The sequence below is a fragment of the Salmo salar genome, chromosome 01, assembly GCF_965601325.2.
Source record: "Salmo salar chromosome 01, fSalSal1, whole genome shotgun sequence".
Taxonomy (NCBI): Eukaryota; Metazoa; Chordata; class Actinopteri; order Salmoniformes; family Salmonidae; genus Salmo; species Salmo salar.
The window spans coordinates 91,791,058-91,804,879 of record NC_138291.1 but is presented as its reverse complement, the minus strand read 5'-3'; the positions used below and the strand labels follow the sequence as shown (position 1 = coordinate 91,804,879).

At 41.0% G+C, this 13,822-nt stretch overlaps 1 long non-coding RNA gene across 2 annotated transcripts; it reads right to left on the bottom strand.

Moving 5' to 3' along the window:
• Nucleotides 1-3,772: 3,772 nt before the first annotated feature.
• LOC106609888 (uncharacterized) lies at nt 3,773-12,599 on the bottom strand. 2 transcript variants are annotated; one of them, XR_014392985.1, is made up of 7 exons: nt 12,468-12,599; nt 6,658-6,725; nt 6,490-6,567; nt 6,240-6,323; nt 6,039-6,132; nt 4,611-5,539; nt 3,773-3,854 (listed from the first exon to the last, which is right to left on the bottom strand). It is a non-coding gene; the product is annotated as an uncharacterized LOC106609888 (long non-coding RNA). The 2 variants fall into 2 exon arrangements; XR_014392984.1 differs by having other exon boundaries at nt 4,611-4,784.
• Between the last annotated feature and the right edge of the window lie 1,223 nt (nt 12,600-13,822).

Here is a 13,822-nt window from a genome sequence, read left to right as displayed (position 1 = left end):
TCCTTCACTACGTTGACCTAACAATATAGTTCTTCCTTCACTACGTTGACCTAACAATATAGTTCTTCCATCACTACGTTGACCAAACAATATAGTTCTTCCATCACTACGTTGACCTAACAATATAGTTCTTCCTTCACTACGTTGACCTAACAATATAGTTCTTCCATCACTACGTTGACCTAACAATATAGTTCTTCCTTCACTACGTTGACCTAACAATATAGTTCTTCCTTCACTACGTTGACCTAACAATATAGTTCTTCCTTCACTACGTTGACCTAACAATATAGTTCTTCCATCACTACGTTGACCTAACAATATAGTTCTTCCATCACTACGTTGACCTAACAATATAGTTCTTCCTTCACTACGTTGACCTAACAATATAGTTCTTCCTTCACTACGTTGACCTAACAATATAGTTCTTCCATCACTACGTTGACCTAACAATATAGTTCTTCCTTCACTACGTTGACCTAACAATATAGTTCTTCCTTCACTACGTTGACCTAACAATATAGTTCTTCCATCACTACGTTGACCTAACAATATAGTTCTTCCATCACTACGTTGACCTAACAATATAGTTCTTCCTTCACTACGTTGACCTAACAATATAGTTCTTCCATCACTACGTTGACCTAACAATATAGTTCTTCCTTCACTACGTTGACCTAACAATATAGTTCATCCATCACTACGTTGACCTAACAATATAGTTCTTCCATCACTACCTTGACCTAACAATATAGTTCTTCCATCACTACGTTGACCTAACAATATAGTTCTTCCTTCACTACGTTGACCTAACAATATAGTTCTTCCATCACTACGTTGACCTAACAATATAGTTCTTCCATCACTACGTTGACCTAACAATATAGTTCTTCCTTCACTACGTTGACCTAACAATATAGTTCTTCCTTCACTACGTTGACCTAACAATATAGTTCTTCCATCACTACGTTGACCTAACAATATAGTTCTTCCTTCACTACGTTGACCTAACAATATAGTTCTTCCATCACTACGTTGACCAAACAATATAGTTCTTCCTTCACTACGTTGACCTAACAATATAGTTCTTCCATCACTACGTTGACCTAACAATATAGTTCTTCCTTCACTACGTTGAAATAACAATATAGTTCTTCCATCACTACGTTGACCTAACAATATAGTTCTTTCATCACTACGTTGACCTAACAATATAGTTCTTCCATCACTACGTTGACCTAACAATATAGTTCTTCCATCACTACGTTGACCTAACAATATAGTTCTTCCTTCACTACGTTGACCTAACAATATAGTTCTTCCATCACTACGTTGACCAAACAATATAGTTCTTCCTTCACTACGTTGACCTAACAATATAGTTCTTCCATCACTACGTTGACCTAACAATATAGTTCTTCCTTCACTACGTTGAAATAACAATATAGTTCTTCCATCACTACGTTGACCTAACAATATAGTTCTTCCTTCACTACGTTGACCTAACAATATAGTTCTTCCTTCACTACGTTGACCTAACAATATAGTTCTTCCATCACTACGTTGACCAAACAATATAGTTCTTCCATCACTACGTTGACCTAACAATATAGTTCTTCCTTCACTACGTTGACCTAACAATATAGTTCTTCCATCACTACGTTGACCTAACAATATAGTTCTTCCTTCACTACGTTGACCTAACAATATAGTTCTTCCTTCACTACGTTGACCTAACAATATAGTTCTTCCTTCACTACGTTGACCTAACAATATAGTTCTTCCATCACTACGTTGACCTAACAATATAGTTCTTCCATCACTACGTTGACCTAACAATATAGTTCTTCCTTCACTACGTTGACCTAACAATATAGTTCTTCCTTCACTACGTTGACCTAACAATATAGTTCTTCCATCACTACGTTGACCTAACAATATAGTTCTTCCTTCACTACGTTGACCTAACAATATAGTTCTTCCTTCACTACGTTGACCTAACAATATAGTTCTTCCATCACTACGTTGACCTAACAATATAGTTCTTCCATCACTACGTTGACCTAACAATATAGTTCTTCCTTCACTACGTTGACCTAACAATATAGTTCTTCCATCACTACGTTGACCTAACAATATAGTTCTTCCTTCACTACGTTGACCTAACAATATAGTTCATCCATCACTACGTTGACCTAACAATATAGTTCTTCCATCACTACCTTGACCTAACAATATAGTTCTTCCATCACTACGTTGACCTAACAATATAGTTCTTCCTTCACTACGTTGACCTAACAATATAGTTCTTCCATCACTACGTTGACCTAACAATATAGTTCTTCCATCACTACGTTGACCTAACAATATAGTTCTTCCTTCACTACGTTGACCTAACAATATAGTTCTTCCTTCACTACGTTGACCTAACAATATAGTTCTTCCATCACTACGTTGACCTAACAATATAGTTCTTCCTTCACTACGTTGACCTAACAATATAGTTCTTCCATCACTACGTTGACCAAACAATATAGTTCTTCCTTCACTACGTTGACCTAACAATATAGTTCTTCCATCACTACGTTGACCTAACAATATAGTTCTTCCTTCACTACGTTGAAATAACAATATAGTTCTTCCATCACTACGTTGACCTAACAATATAGTTCTTTCATCACTACGTTGACCTAACAATATAGTTCTTCCATCACTACGTTGACCTAACAATATAGTTCTTCCATCACTACGTTGACCTAACAATATAGTTCTTCCTTCACTACGTTGACCTAACAATATAGTTCTTCCATCACTACGTTGACCTAACAATATAGTTCTTCCTTCACTACGTTGACCTAACAATATAGTTCTTCCATCACTACGTTGAAATAACAATATATCCACTAAAACCCATGAATGAACACGATAAAGTCCAAAAATAATTCCATCCATCCCATCCCCTCTTCACTTCTGTAGTCAGATTAGCAGCAGATGTGACATGGCTAGAAGGTTCCACACTGACATGATGTCTCTGTCCTTCTGCATGGGACCAGAGCCTCAGCAACAGAGGGAATGAGGGAACTTGGCCCAGCCTAGCCAGGAGACCTGGAGGGAGGGAGGCAGGGGACCAGAGAGGGTGTTTAAGGACTCGCCTCCCGTTGTGAAGCAGATTCCTTGCCACCTCAGGTCTTAGGGGAGAGTCCCTACCAGCCAGCTGGAGAGAGAAAGGGAGGGAGGGGAAGAGAGGGTAGAGAAGAGAGATGGTGGAGAGAGAAAAAACCTGCTTTAATATAACTTAAATCATTATCAACATTGTCTGGAGCCTGTGGGGTAACAATGGGTGTTCAACTAATTGTGCCTGTTACAAGACATTCTTCGGTCAAATATACTGTTTAGGTTTTCAACTGCCAAGTTTACACCTTCACTATTACTGTGAAACGTATTGCCCCGGAAGTTGTCTAAAAGGGATTTAATTTGTTGTTGCCTAATTGTTTTTTGGTAAGGTTTCTACACTACTTTCCTTCCATTTATAGCGTTTCTTAATATTATGCATTTCCTTTGGCTTTGATGCCTCATGATTGAGTATTGCTCTGTTCAGGTAGAATGTGATTTTGCTGTGATCTGATAGGGGTGTCAGTGGACTGACTGAATGCTCAGAGACACACACACACACACACACACACACACACACACACACACACACACACACACACACACACACACACACACACACACACACACACACACACACACACACACACACACACACACCCTCTGGTTCGGAGTGTCTGGGGAACAGTGACGTCGTCAGGTACTTGTACAGGATCCGCATGTCATCCTGCTCCAGACCACTCCTGCATGGGGATAAAAAAAATAAAAAAAGGGGACACACCTTAGTTAGCATCAAACATTTCCTGTTCCTGTTCACAGTCTGTTCAGGAGTATTGATAAACTAAGCCCATCATCTCCAGGCCCAATGCTATCAAAACTGCTCAAATTCTTTGATTAGCAATCAATCCAATCATTACGATAATTATATTATCGTTCACATAATCCCCTGATTAGATATCAGGTCAGACTGAGTTAACAGTGAGAGACATGTCGGGATTACAGAGTTACTGTAATCAGATTAAGGTATGTATTTAAAGTCTCTGTGCCTCCCAGCCCCAACCCTAATGGGATGAGGAGCGTTGGAGGGATGCCCGGCACCGCTGCCAGGCTCCCCCACACCTTACAGTGGTAAAGGGCTGCCTGGAGGCACCAAGGGCTAGATCAGGGTTCTAGCACACACAACACATTACCAGGAGGGGAAGCCCAATAAGCTCTCTCCTCCCCTCCCTGGCTTTGGCATGGTGGGGAGGCCTGAAAAAGAGCCTACTAGATACAGAGCCTGGGCAGTTGAATGGTGGAGCAGCCTGTGTCTCAAGATCATGGGAGAATACAATTCAGAGCTTATGTTTTTTCAACCAGTTCTGTTAGCTTTATTCCTACCCATGCATTTGCAAATTGTAGGCTAAATTTGGTTTCTACATGTGGGCAGGTGTTTAAGACCAAAGTACAGCAGACCACCCCCACACATCCTACACACGATCTGCTTCCCCCAACTGTACCATATGAGCTGGACGTTGTAGAGGAAAGCTGAGCATTCGATCAGGCTGAGGCTCTCCTCCACTCTGTTGACAAATGACTGGCTCGTCAGGTAGGTCATCTTGTCCAGGGGGAAAAAGGCGATTTCCCCCCCCGAAGACGTCCAGCAGGTCACGGGACTGCAGGGTCTGCAGGTACTGGAGGAGACCAGGGATAGAGGACAGTTACACACGCAGTCTGAGTGGACAATGGAAAGTGAATAGAAAGACTTGTATCCGTTAGGTTAATAGCCATTTAATAGCCTTCAGGGATACTTGGAGAAGGTGAGGTGTTAGCTTAGAAAGCAACATTATACACACATCCCATTGTGCTCAGATTTCAGATCTGATAAACACAAAAGGGCTGCAAACGGTATGCTGGACAATACAATGCTCCCATTTTCAGCTTCAATAGCAACCATTTTTCTGTCCAAGGTGGATCTCTGTTAGGTCAAAGCTGGAGATATTAGTTTACCTGCATAGTGCATACATTGCTGTTCCCAAAGACAAGAGGACGCCATCTCGAATTGCTAGAACAGTGACATTCAACCTGGAATACAATACAGACACCACATGCCTTCTGTGTCTTTAGGTTACATAATGGAAGGGGAAGCCCTTCATACAATTAGGGAGAGCTGGGGGTTTCCTCTGATTGGCTAGGTATGAATAATGAAGACAGGTCATTGAAGTAAATGGGCTGGGTATGGTGGAAGCTTTGACCAGCTCTCCTTGAGGAAGGCACTATTTCTGAGCAGGGATAATTAGTGGGGGAGGCCATATTTGAAGACTGTCATCTGATCCTGCATTTAGTCACTGGAAACTCAATACAAGATCAACCCTTCGGGTGACGGCTAGAAGCACGCGTAGCATCCTGTCTGTCAAGCAGGCAGCCTGGCCTGGACACCACCATCAGACTGTTAGAAAAGTAAATAGTATTTACGCATTGTAGCTTACAACACCGGATGCTAATGTTTTCACAGTAAAACAGGGCAGCGTAGGCTGCGTTTAGATGGTATGAGGTAGACGGCAAAGCAGATGTCATCGTTTTCAATTTCAGCACAACAGTAAATGCCGTTGAGCCTGGCGGTGAATGCCGTCAGTCGCCACGGTAGACGGGAATCGCCACCAGAGTTAAAATATTTCGACTTTTGCCGTAACGTTGTTTTCTACCGTATGTTGATTTGGTATGACGGTTTTACGTCCCTTGTCTAAACGCAGCATAAGAGGTAGGACTTACAAAGTATGAGTCAATGTGTGTCAAATATATGTTATATTTACAAAGATAATAACGAATCCGGCACTGAAATAGCAGTGCCCTGCTCCTAGCAAAACAATTCAATATTAGGAAAGCGTTCTTAATGTTTTCTACACTCAGTTTATAATATGTGTAAAGGAGCTGGAACACCAGCTTACCATAATGATCCAGAAACTGTCCTCCACTTCAAAGAAGAACTGCCTGTTCTTCTGTGTGTGGAGGGATTAAGCAGGTTTTGTTTGACAGAAGGTTCTGGAATATAGCAATGATGGTGGTCAGGACTGGAAGACAATACACACAACTAACATAGATATGAGATGTATTTCCAGATGATTGATTTGTTTGTAGTTCTTGTGTACCTGGTAAACTGTACAATGGCCAACATTACGGATCTTCTCATTCTTCTCGACCTCACTGGGATGGTAGAATCAAATCTTCTCCTCCTATAACGCATGGAGACAGTTTCCATGAGGCACAGTATTTAAATGGAGACAACAAAGTTGGCAGATATTCACATTGTATCATTTATAGCAGCTAACTTTGGTTGAAGTTCATAGTGAGAACATGTGGAACACACACAGGAGATGAAAACCACCAAGTGGCGCTCACCTCTCCCTCCCGGGGCCGAAATGAAGGATTATAGATGAAGTGTACTGTTTCTCTTGCATTCTCAAAGTCATTCTTGGACTGCAACAGAGGAAGATGCTGATCAACTGTCTGTGACTGAACAGACTGAAAGATGTATCACTTGTTATCACAATGAGACCCTGGTTTTACCTGATCATCAGCATTAGTTTGGTTTGTGTCTTGACTTCCTCTGTTCCAGAGTGAATTGAGCCTTGTGGCTGCAGATAAAAATAATATCAGCTTTAAACTCTACACATCATTTCAGATTGAGAGAATCAGTGAGTGTGTCAGTTAATTTGGTCAGTTTACTTTAGACAGTAAATTGCATCAAAAACTCAATCTCTTGACCCAGGGCTGAAAGATAGCTATGCATTTTCCAATCTGCACACCTTGCACTGGGTTACAGAAATCTCAAGTCAAGTGGCTCTGAGGGGTGGCCAGTCCTCTTCTGGCTGTGCGGTTGAGATCATAACAGAAAATGTAACGACTTAGTTTTTCAGCAGGTCAATCTTCTCGGTGTAACAGTTGGGATAATGGGGCAATTCGGGGACAACGCATTTCTCATCCCTGGATTGAGGTACGTTTACTGAGCCATATCTCACGGCGGTGTCTTAATGTAAGAACATGTGCAGCTGTAAGCAAGAGTAGGGTCGGAAACAATTCTGGCTAGGGTTAGCGAAAATGCTCTCCTAAACTGCTACAAAAAGTAACTTGTATTTAGGTGCCATGTTTTTAGGGAGTCCCTAGCTCTCAACCTCTAGGCGACATTCTGCTTTCTCCCTACAGTTCTCAGCCATTAGCGTCGCCCACGACTGGCTCATGTGAACTACAATCCAGACGTTGCATTTTAATGTTTTTAAATGTCAAATCATCGCTTGAGGTACGGCTTTCAAAACCTATGGCCCTTATTTTTCATCAACAAGAAAGAATCCTTCCAATAAACAATATACACTTTCTGTAGCAGTTTTGCACAGATCCATAGAGCTATGGGTGTCTCCATCCGATGAAACTACACTTCCCGAGTTAAGTTTACACACAGGTGGTCTGAGCATGCTAGATAGCTAATTAACGCAGGTAGTCGGAGCATTCTAGATAGCTAATTAACACAGGTGTTCGGAGCATGCTAGATAGCTAATTAACACAGGTGTTCGGAGCATGCTAGATAGCTAATTAACACAGGTGTTCGGAGCATGCTAGATTGCTAATTAACACAGGTGTTCGGAGCACGCTAGATAGCTAATTAACACAGGTGTTCGGAGCACGCTAGATAGCTAATTAACACAGGTGTTCGGAGCATGCTAGATAGCTAATTAACACAGGTGTTCGGAGCATGCTAGATAGCTAATTAACACAGGTGGTCGCCTCTTCTCTTCAGTCGGTCTTTCAGAAATAAGCGCTGTTACGTGGAGATATGGCCGTGTTAGAAAAGTAACTCCAACTTTATCAAGGTGTGGTCCAAAATAGGGGACGGTTGTCAAACTTTGGATTTTTTGGGGGGCGGCAGGGTAGCCTAGTGGTTAGAGCGTTGGACTAGCAACAGAAAGGTTGCAAGATCGAATCCCCGAGTTGTTGACAAGGTAAAAATCTGTCGTTCTGCCCCTGAACAAAGGCAGTTAACCCACTACGCCGTCATTGAAAATAAGAATTTGTTCTTAACTGACTTGCCTAGTTAAATAAAGGTAAAATAAATAAAATGGGAAGGTAGTGCATTTTCCCCCTGATTTACATTTGCTCTTCTGCTCGTAATTTCCCTATAAACAATGGCTGGACTTTTGATATTACCCTAATTAAGTTGTAAAGGTTTGATATGGTGTGGCTATTATTAAGCTTTAGCTACTGCAGACCTATGATATGAAGGCAGTGGGGCACTCCAACTGAATCTGACAGTTGAACTTGAGGTGAGGAAGACTGTTTCAGGCCTACCAGTTACTCCTATAATCTAACAATATAATACTTATCTTTATACAAAATATTCGGATAGAGATTTTACAAATTACCCTCCTTCTGTACATCTATATCTGTATAGCAGTAGCATTCTTACATAAAGAAATGCATGTCGGTGTTGTAGCATGCCACCGGCTTTGTTTGACAATATCTAGGCTACATATACAAAAGTATGTGGACACCCCTTAAAAGTAGTGGATTTGTCTATTTCAGCCACACCCGTTGCTGACAGGTGTATAAAATCAAGCACACGGCCATGCAATCTTCATAGACAAACATTGGCAGTAGAATGGCCTTACTGAAGAGCTCAGTGACTTTGAACATGGCTCAGTCATAGGATGCCACCTTTCCAACAAGTCATTTCGTCAAATTTCTGCTCTGCTAGAGCAGCCCCGGTCAACTGTAAGTGCTGTTATTGTGAATTGGAAACATATAGGAGCAACAACTGCTCAGCCGCAAAGTGGTAGACCACACAAGCTCACAAAACAGGACCGCCGAGTGCTGAAGCGCCTAGCACGTAAAAATCGTCTGTCCTCAGTTGTAACACTCACTACTGAGTTCCAAACTGCCTCTGGAAGCAACGTCAGCACAAAAACTTCATGAAAGCCTAAGATCACCATGTGCAATGCCAAGCGTCGGCTGGAGTGGTGTAAAGTTCGCCACCATTGGACTCTGGAGCAGTGGAAACGCGTTCTCTGGAGTGATGAATCACACTTCACCATCTGGCAGTCCAACGGACGAAACTGGGTTTGGCGGATGGCAGGAGAACGCTACCTGCCCCAATGCATAATTCCAACTGTAAAGTTTGGTGGAGGAGCAATAATGGTCTGGGGCTAGGCCCCTTAGTTTCAGTGAAGGGAAATCTTAACGCTACAGCATACAATGACGTTCTAGACAATTCTGTGCTTTCAATATACATACTTTTATTAATATATGAATATTATACAGTGGACACCTAAGCCTATAGGCCTTTGTATGCAATGCCCTGATACATTTAGTGCTCAAATCACTGACAGCTGAACCATGAGGTGGACAATTATTGTTTTAGGATAGTATTTACATTTGCGTAATTTAGCAGATGCTCTTATGTAGAGCGACTTAAATTAGTGAGTGCATACATTTTCATACTGGTCCCACAACCCTGGCGTTGCAAGCACCATGCTCTACCAAGTGAGCCACATAGTAGCCTAAAACAGGCTATAAAGTTTTGCATATGCTACACATCGAAACACAAGAAATAGTGTTTTTGAAATTTGTTATAGGCTGTTTTTAAGGACACGCAAATTGATGGCACTGGCTGCGACAGGTTGGATGTGAATGCATATGGATGTCCATAACATTTCTCAAATGTCCGGTAAATTATTATCTTCCCTGTTATGTTGTCTGGTGCCAAATTTTCCTAAATTAAACTCTGAAATGGCATATTGTTTTTACGAATATTTTACAATATTCACATAAATTTGATGCAAACTGGATGGAAACCTAGCTATAGGTGTCACTTTGATTATGCCTCAGCCCCAAACATCTAAAGTATAAGCTACCAGCCAAACAAACTTGTAAGAATTGTACTTAAACTCCCCCCTCATACTGATCTGGAGGTTGAGCATTTTTCCGTCTTTATCTATGTATATGTATTTATGTGGGGGAAAAAAGGGACCACAATGGAAATAAGTCTGACTTTATTGTGCAATCCCAGATCACTTATTTTTGTGTATACTTGTTTTTTTAACTGAAGAATAAAATCAATCAATCCAAACTGTGCAGCGGCCAAATGATGACTGGAAAGAGATCGGTTACAAAACAGCAAAAAGTTTAATGGCGTTCAGAGATTGCCAAGCTTTCAATACAAAGTAAGGAGGGATGTATTTTCTGTTTGTCAGGATTGACATAGTCTATTTATTGTGGTGTTGAAAACCATGATATTGAAGTGCCCGAAGTCGGTATGCTTTGTTTATTGGTTGTGTGGTGCATTGGCACAGAATCCTGTTGGTGGAAAATTTGTTGCATATATTTCATGTAATTATAAATATGGCATCAAAATGTTAAATCAGATTTCCCCCAAGCTGATCATTGTCTGCAGCCGACTCTGATCGTAGCGTAATGAAACAAACATGGAGAGTTAGCTCGTCAGTGCTGCTCGGGGAACCCTCAACCTTCTAGCCCTCCGTGGCATCGGCTGTGCCACAAAAGCATGTTGAAGTGGCAAAGTCGACATCCATGTTTATGAACACAGGGTCACTATAGTTATTGTTCTTTGTGGTTGTAAACATTCTTTTGAGTTAATTCTATGAGGGGGGAGGGTGTTCAATTTATTTTACAGTACAATGGGAGGGTCATGTGAAAGTTATTTTTGCCAGGGGCACTCTACAAAACTCAGACAATTTTCAAATGATGCATTCATGTTTAGTGAGTCCGCCAGATCAGATGCAGTAGGGATGACCAGGGATGTTCTCTTGATAAGTGTGTGAATTGGACGATTTTCCTGTCCTGCTAAGCATTCAAAATGTAACGAGTACTTTTGGGTGTCAGGGAAAATGTATGGAGTAAAAAAAATACATTTTCTTCAGGAATGTACAGAGTAAAAGTTGTCAACTATAAATAGTACCCCGTCCCTAGGAAGGGTGCGTTACTTGAGTGAATTGAGTCACTGACATGATCTTCCTGTCCGGGTTTGTGCCGTGGGGAAGGTCTTTGTGGGCTATACTCGGCCTTGTCTCAGGGTAGTAAGTTGGTGTTTGAAGATATCCCTCTAGTGGTGTGGGGGCTGTGCTTTGGCAAAGTGGGTGGGGTTATATCCTGCCTGTTTGGCCCTGTCCAGGGGTATCATCTATTTATGATGCAATAGTTTGTGTTGGGGGCTAGGGTCAGTCTGTTATATCTGGAGTATTTCTTCTGTCCTATCCGGTGTCCTGGGTGAATTGAAGTATCCTCCCTCTAATTCTCTCTCTCCCTCCCAGAGGACCTGATCCCTGGGACCATGCCTTAGGACTACCTGGCCTGATGACTCCTTGCTGTCCCCAGTCCACCTGGTCGTGCTGCTGCTCCAGTTTCAACTGTTCTGCCTGTAGCTATGGAACCCTAACCTGTTCACTGGAAGTGCTACCTTGTCCCAGACTTGCTGTTTTTGACTCTCTCTCTCTACTGCACCTGCTGTCTCTAACTCTGAATGCTCAGCTATGAAAAGCCAACTGACATTTACTCATGAGGTGCTGACCTGTTGCACCCTCTACAACCACTGTGATTATAATTTGACCCTGCTGGTCATCTATGAACGTTTGAACATCTTGGCCATGTACTGTTATAACCACAACCCGGCAGAGCCAGAAGAGGACTGGCCACACCTCAGAGCCTGGTTTCTTCCTAGGTTCCTGCCTTTCTAGGGAGTTTTTCCTAGCCACCGTGCTTCTACATCTGCATTGCTTGCTGTTTGGGGTTTTAGGCTGGGTTTCTGTATCGCACTTTATGACATCGGCTGATGTAAAAAGGGCTTTATAAATAATTTGATTAAAGTACAGATACCCAAAAAAAACAACTTCAGTAATATTTAAGTATTTCTACTTAAGTACTTTACACCACTACCCCTCCCCCTCAGTAAATGTCGATATGTCCCTAAAATGCTTATGTTTATGTGTTAATGTTCAGATTGAGCGTCGGTGTTCTTAACAAAACACCCTGTACAGACGAAGCCTTCATTCAATGACACTTGTGTGTAATGGAACAGAGTCTTAATCAAGGGCTAGGGAGTCCGCATCGGACTAGCCAGGTGGGCACAACAACGGGGAATATTTTGCCATCTGACAAGACACGTGATACAAAGCAATCGAACCTGCTAAGTTTATACATTTAAAAAGCTAAATTGTTAAATATAGAAAGCAGTTAGGTGGTCAATTTGTATGCTGGTTGCACTGCAGCAGCGTCAACAATCCGCTACACTGGAGTTGTTTTCGCAGCGATCTGGGGAAACTATTTCCGAATCACAGATGAATTTGACAATTTAACACAACGAAGCGACTTACCTTTTACTCAACACATGCAGATCATCTCGTTTGTTGTGAACATTAGTAAGAGATAAAGTAGAAAAGCCGCGATCAATAAGAACATCCGCATAAACATCCTGATTTTGACGTAATCACCTGTGTTACAGTAGAAACTGCTCGGTGGGATTTATTGTACTAAAATGATGGTTCCACAACAAAAGTTCCTGTGATGCCCTTGCCTTTCCAGACTGTGCATAAATCAGGCCTATATACTAATACAATGTTGAAGAAGAACATTAATTGGTCTTAATGATCATGGATTGGTCTTTGTTTATTAAAAATGGTTGATGGAACAATTAAACAAGTGACAGGCAATTGACAACTGTCAAATTCAATCATATCATTCATTATTGTATGATGTTGATACTACAGTTTGGATAAATTATCAGTAAAAATGTAATATGCGAACTGGCCATAGAGATCCTATTAAATTACAAGTGGGGACTATGTCATTAATTCTCAAAGTTCCTGAATGGTATGAAAATGGCAGCCATATTGGTCAGGGAGAAATCCGAACCAGTCTAATTGAAATGAATGGCAATAGATGCATAATCCTGATTTTACTTATGCAGGAGAATAAAAGTAAGGCATGTGATATCAGAAATTATGTCATCAAATTATTGTCAACCTAAAATATTGTCATATAATTATAAATACAGTTTATATGGGTTGTTAACAATTTTTCTGTATATATTGACTCTAAACTACATGTAAACAGACCATAAATGTCTAAATGTTTTGTTTTCTTTGAAAGCTGTGAGTGCTATTGTATTAAACAATATCAGTACTTTAAAAACTTGTCTAAGTCCTATCATCAACTGATTAGGCCAGTGTACAGTATGGCTTTGGATTGACTGCATTGTTTGAATGGGATGTTGGCATATTGGTAGTTAACTTGAAAAATCTATGGAATCGTTCCTTTAAAACTGTCTGGCTAGCTAACAAACATAAAGTGTAGATACATTTTTCTAATTCATTATTTGACACAATATCTTATCACAGTGCTGGCAAACCATGGTTGACCAACTCCCTGACAAAAATGGCTGACCCTTAGACCCGGTTCATGGACATTCTAGTATTGTAATTCCTAATTCTATGGAACTGCCAATTTTTCTGTCTCATCACTTTAAATTGAATTCATTCAACAGAAACCTAAGAGGTAGTCTTTCCAATGAGACATTGAGAGGCCTTAACCTGCACCCTGTGTCACCTCCATTTGCTTTAAATCTTTAACACTCGTATTCCAGGCCTATTCCTGGATAAACAATGAGCAACATCCATTTTTTGAATTATTGACATTTCTATCAACCACAAAATATGGTTTCCCATTGTTC